This window comes from Dipodomys merriami, unplaced genomic scaffold (genome assembly GCF_024711535.1).
Source record: "Dipodomys merriami isolate MVZ:Mamm:240054 unplaced genomic scaffold, mDipMer1.0.p SCAF_2, whole genome shotgun sequence".
NCBI classification, from domain to species: Eukaryota; Metazoa; Chordata; class Mammalia; order Rodentia; family Heteromyidae; genus Dipodomys; species Dipodomys merriami.
The window spans coordinates 16,217,744-16,224,370 of NW_027203381.1; the positions used below are offsets into that span (position 1 = coordinate 16,217,744).

General features: G+C 34.5%; 1 protein-coding gene across 2 annotated transcripts in view; it reads right to left on the reverse strand.

Moving 5' to 3' along the window:
- Positions 1-6,627, reverse strand: part of Dcc (DCC netrin 1 receptor) — a 1,013,564-nt gene that overhangs the window by 810,989 nt on the left and 195,948 nt on the right. The window lies entirely within an intron of this gene.

Sequence of the window (6,627 nt, forward strand, 5' to 3'; positions counted from 1 at the left end):
AAGATCTTTTTCCCACTGAATTTATAAATTTATTGTAATATACTAACAATATTTTTCCCAGTGAATAAATTTTGTTTTTTCTAATAACATTAAGCTTCTAATAAATGTTTATGATTACCTATGAAATACTGTGCTTAGTAAAATGAAAATCATGAAATTTTTATATAAACATGACACCAAAGCTTAATATTTAGAATGCTAAAAATATACATAAGAACACAAAGTTTGTATAAGTATTCTTAAACTGTTATTCAAAAGCAAAGTTAAATGCTAAAATGTCTGATGTGAATTCAAAAGATAGCTTAAAAGGTAGTTTCTTGGAGGAATTAAGAAGAAAATTCTTAAATAGCACTACATAATCATTGTGTTTTATAAACTATCAATGCACAATGTAAACTTAGAAGTACAATATTACTTTATAGGGATAATTGCTATAAACAAATTTCCTTATATTTCTCTAGAGCTTTACATACTTTAAATTACTATTATAACATTTCCATGCATATAGCATATATCTAGTAAATAGCTGAATAAAATATAGCATTCTTTCTACCTCTATAAGTAGAGTGTCTATGTAAGTAACAAAGTAAATCTTAGACATCCTAGAGTATTGTGCCTAAATTTAATTATCACAAAATAGCTCATTAGAAATATTTTACCCACAGATGTAACAGTATGGCACAGAACTGCTAAGATCCAAAATTCTTGGTTTCATGATCCTGGTTCCTAGCCAGACTTCTCAGTCAATCACATACTAATTATTTTCACCAAAATTGCTAAGGTAATAAACATGTTATTTAAATAATAGGTTTCTCTTTTAAGGTTTGGATCCTCTAACTGTTTTATTTATTTTTAATTTATGATGGGTGGGAGGTTCAACCTTTAAAGCAACTTCAGTCTTTGTCTCTTTTAAAAATAAGACCCTTTGTGCTACAGATAAATATACACTGGCATGATGCTTTATAAATGACCTTCATACACTGGATTTACTTATGGACAATTAATGCCTGTTTCCTTTTTTAAGAAACAGGGAAATATTTATAATTATTTAGAAAATATTAGTTATATTAATTTAAACTCTCGGGGGAAGATAACCAAAATAACAATCGATTTTAACATTTGACATGATCTTCATTTTTTTAACAAAATATTTACCATGCTGTAAATTTCATCATACAAAGCAGTGGTATGGCAGTGTTCTGGGTTAAATAAATAAATTGAGATTGTTTAAAGTACAACTAATATTATTCAAAGGAAATGACCTTCCAGTGGTCTTTCAGTTTCTACAATTTCTCATCCATGGCTATTGATCATCCATGGTGGAACTGACCTAGCTAAAATATCATAAACTACTAACGTGCTTTGGGAAATAATTGCATGGAAGTTTCTCTATATTTCCACTTAGGAATCATAGATTAGAAAACAATCTCTATCCCACAACCAGCAACTATTTCATGGGACTTGGTCCAAAATAAATAGAATATTCTTAAAGAAAGGGCTATATATTAATAGGTATAATGGTTCAATGAGCTATAGGTAACATTTAAGCAAACAACGCATAATGGCTGTGGTAATGGAATGACTCCAGAGACATCAAGAATTATATAATGAATAATTATATCATATCAGTCTGAAGAGGAATAAATGATTTCTAAAAATGCCAGAAATAGCATAGTCAATAAAACACTCTTTAAAATAATGATTTGTTCTTTTCCATTAAGGTTAAATGAATCAAGACCATATGCTATTCTTTTGTTGCATATAATTAAATGATAATCGATTTTTTTAAAAAAAATCAACATCTCCTTAGAGTCAAATTATAAAGCCAAAATCTCTACTCAAAAGGCAAACTTGAGTATTCTGTTCCCCATGTATAGCACTAACAGTCCATTTAGAAATAATGGCTTCATACAGAAATATGTCTTCACTATATTTTCTCTTGTGACCACATAAATATAAATGGCACAAACAAGAAGTAGATCATCTCATCAATTTTCTTTTTAGCATGGATAACCGTGCTGGCATTGCAAAAGAAAAAATGCTAATTGCTTTCTTCTATTATTTTTGCATTTACTACATTAAGAAACATCTACTGACTCGAGTGCATGTGATTAATTCTTCAGATCATTAATAAACATTACTTTGTATTAGAATTCAAACCTTGTTTGAAAATCTCTAAGGTATAAGACCTTAGAAAGGTTTTGGTTTCCTAGGGTCAATGATCTTTCTGATCACTGTGTTCCTTTACATTTACATTTAAAGTCAAATTTTCTGGGGCCAATGTTCCATCCACATGGAAAACATCTACTTGGCTGTTATGTGGCTTGTTAGCTTTCTTTTTCTTTTTTAAATAAGGTTTTTATTGTGAAAATTACTGTTCAGAGGGGTTACAGTTACATGAGCAAGGTAATGAGTACATTTCTTATCCAGCATTGTTGCCTCCTCCTTTGTTTTTCCCTACCATCCCTTCCCTCCCACCTCTACAACTACACTCCTCCCCCCCCCACTTCCCCTCATCCCGCCCCTCTGCCTTAATTGCAAAGTTTCGTTTTTCAACATATTGTCTTATACATCTCATTGTTGCAATGGGTCCACCTGTATCCCTACTTAAACAATTTGTTTCTTCCCTTCCGCTCCCCAAATTATACCAACATCAAATACAGTGTAAACAGGCGGATTATACCATGTGGGAGGGACATGGGGGACAAACTTTAAAAGCCATGCAGGCTGATTTTCTCCAGAGAACAGTGGCTTCTATGAAGTCTTGGCTGGTTTAACAAGATGGTGCTTGAGCTGTTCCACTCACCACTCTCACCTTCCATCATTTGAACTATGTCAGTAGAGTTTACTGAGGCCCACTTTGAATTCTGTCTTTTGCCTTTTATTCAATCATCTGAAGGTCTACCTTTAGTTTCTACATACGTTTACATAAGTCTTTTGTTTTATGACCATGTGTCACAAGCTGAAGGGCAGAAACTATATTCTCAGTCTGTTCCTATTTTTATCTTTTAGACATTTCTTAATGGAGAAATTATTTCTTTACTAATGAATCCATAAATAGGTCCTAGAATTTGGCACTTGGATGTATACTGGCCAACACAGAGATGAGTGAGACTAATGACTTTGCCATTCTAGGTTTGCCGCTTCAATTTTATTTATATATTCTAAGTCACATTAGTTCTGGAATGCTGAAGATCAACACTGAGTGTGACAATCACTTTAGTCCTAGTTATTTGTATTCACTTAAATTTCTGGTCATACTCATTAAGACTTCTCTTAAACTATCACAAGACATTTTGCAAAACCCAAAGCAAAAGCTTCATATTGTTTATGTTCAAACTGGAATTTCATCGTGTCAAATAGAAATGATGTGTTAGCTATTTAATCAGCAAGAATTGGCAGCTGGAAAATGAAACTGGAAGCACCGCAGCAGCCAGCCCTTCACGTTTTAGGCCTTCTACACATTTCTTCATCTACACATTTCATCATCTACACATTTCACAAGCCTTCATCCAGATGGACTGAAATGTTAGAAAAGATTAAAAGAAAAAAGAATATACCTGTGGCATGTCACTAAAACCTGCCCTCTCAACACAGACAATATTGTAATTCCAACCCTTTGAGTATCCATTATTGCTTCTGTACTGATATGTACTGAATACATGTGATAAATTAGACGTGTGATGCCACTCTGACCACTTTGTGCTAACATTGATTGTAGACACCTTACTTTCCAGTTTATAGTTGTTACAATTTTTTTACCTTAAAGCTGTTTCTATTTTGTAATCTAGTAACAAATCTTTATCTCATGACAGTAATATATTTATTGAGCACCCTATTTCACTTCATCAAATGTGGTTTGTCTTAGTCTATTATTAGTTCTGTTTGAAAGACAGGAAAACTCATGTTCTGCAATAGGCCAGTCACTAAACTATGGCAAGGGACTTGACTACGATTATTCTCTCCAACCCTATGCTCTTCATTGCTCTGAGAGCCAGGACTCTTTGATGACCTTTAATAAGCTAGTGAAGAATATGTATTACCAGGTTTTTCACACACATGCATATATATTTTATCTAAGTGTTTATATATAGATACGTATGCCTTTGCATGGAGGGCTGTATTATAGTCCTGAATGCACTGTTGCCATTTGTCTTTAGATAATAATGTTTCCTCTGAAATAACATGCTCCACTGGTCCATTTAAAAGCCTCCTACCCATCCTTAACCAGTATACCTGGCATCCTTTCTGCTAGTCTCTAATGGACTCCATAGACCTCCCTCTTCACAGAATCATTATTGTTTTCTGCTTTTGGCTTCCTTCCCATAGCATGTGCTCACACTGGGAAGGGAGTGTTCCTCAGTCACTTGTATTCTCGAAAGTTAACACAGTGCTTGACTCTTAGAGGCACACAATAAATGTCAGTGGAACAGTAATTCATATTGGAAATTGGTCCAATGGCCTCATGGTCCATTCTCTTCTGCGTCACATGCTCAAATTCACTTGGGTTCATTTTTTTAAATAACATGAACTACCATAAATTGTCTCAAAAAATAAAACTTGTACTATGTAGTTTGATAAGCAAACACTTGTTTATTATTGCATTGTATTCACTAAGCAGCTTAATGTTTTTCTTTTTTTTTTTTTTTTTGATCTGGTCATGGGGCCTGAACTCTGGGCCTGAGCGCTGTCCCTCAGCTCTTCAGCTCAAGGCTAGTGCTCTACCACTTGAGCCACAGCGCCACTTCCGGCTTTTTTCTTTCTTTCTTTTTTTTTTGCTTATGTGGTGCTGAGGAATCGAACCCAGGGCCTCTGGCATGCAAGGCAAGCACTCTACCACTGAGCCATGAACCCAGCCCCCAGCTTAATGTTTTTCATTGAAAGTATTTTACTTCTTACTGGTTTTATGTCTAGTCAACCTTGATCTAAGATATGTGCTCAAATTTAAGAGACTGAGATTTTTACATCTAAAGAACAGTTTTAAATAGAGATCCTGTAAAGTTTTCTATTACAATCTTTCTTTCTCCTGGAAACAAGGTCCTGTATGTAGACTTCCATGTCTTGTAAGAATCTTTGGTCACTTTGCTTTGCAATTCTAATTCCTATGGGTTTCCATTCTCCTACTGTTGGAAGATAAGTCTAATTCTATTTGACTTTAACAGATTATACGTATCATACATAATCATCCATCAAGTGCTGTTTCAACCTATCTATCTTTTCACATCCAGCTACTTGATGAGCTGTTTTCTCTCTTAGCATTCTCTCAATGATGCATTTCTCTGAGCCTGGAGGCTTTGATATCTACAAATTCAGCACAGAACAGTTTCATATCCTTTTCTCTTACATGTATCAGAATCCTATGAATCCAATCCCCAATTCTCCAAACTTCATGATGTAAAGGTTTATGAAATGAGAGGAAAATAGAAGCTTTCTCTGAAAATTAGGCATTGGAATAGATGGTTCTGCCTACTGGTATATATCTCACCCACACACAAATCACAAAAGAGGACTGTCTCGCCATTTTCAGTGTCTCTTCGATCATCTTCAGTGATGAAAGTATGGAGGGAGGGCTGCTCTAAAGCAAGAGCATGTAACCACTCATACTTTCATCTACTTCATCATTTTATGGATTTTAGTATCTTCTTTCAGTGTCCCAAGCCAGCTAAAGAAAATGATCATTCTTATGACCACAAATTTAGTCAAACATCATTTTCCCCTTTGGACTTCTGAATCATTGTCTAATCAACATAAGTGCTTGTGACCTTGCTAATTCCTATGTTTTGGGAGCACCCTTGGTGACTCACGGATTACTTCCTCAAAGGTAATTTTATCACTATAGTAATCTGTGGGAGAACTGCACTGAGGTTTGCTTGTCTCTTCTTCATTTCCTGTATCCTCTTCTAAATGCATTTCTATCCACTTCATTGTCAAGTTGAAGTTCATTGTCACTATTAATATTTCAGAGGTATCATGCCACCTCACCGCCTTTTTTTTTCTGTTCTGAGCCTTCATACATAGATCGTACCCAACAGAGATGACATTTCAATTAGGAGAATACTCTTGCCAAGTCCTCGGTGTGTCTGCTCAGCTGTGACCTTCGTCATTGGCACAAAGTTCTAGTACTTTTGCTACTGACCACATTCTCTCCTTGTTGGACAGTTTCAAGCATCCTTTCCTCTGACCTTGTTTTATGCTGCACACAGCAGAACTATTTCTGAATTTCAAAAGGAGAAACATTTTATTCACAATGACATAATATATTTGTCCCTAACTCCTGCATCAATACCTCTTATTCCAGATTATCTATATCATTTACTAATTGTAAAAGAAAATAAACTTCCTTATCTTAGAATAGTTTTAGCATTACAAGATTTGTAAAGGTAATTCAGAGTTTCTAATATACTGTGCACCTAGCTTCCTTGTTATTTACATTAGTATGATACTTTTTCTCCCAAATAACCAGTTTTGATATGTTGTTATTAAAGTCTATGTTTTGTTATGACTTATTATTTAATATCCTTTTCCTGCTTATGGATCGCACATTTAATTTCAGCCTCAGGTCTCCTTAGGCCTTTTGTGCCAGTGACAGTTTCTCAGTCATTTCATGTAGATAATTGTGCCAGTGTA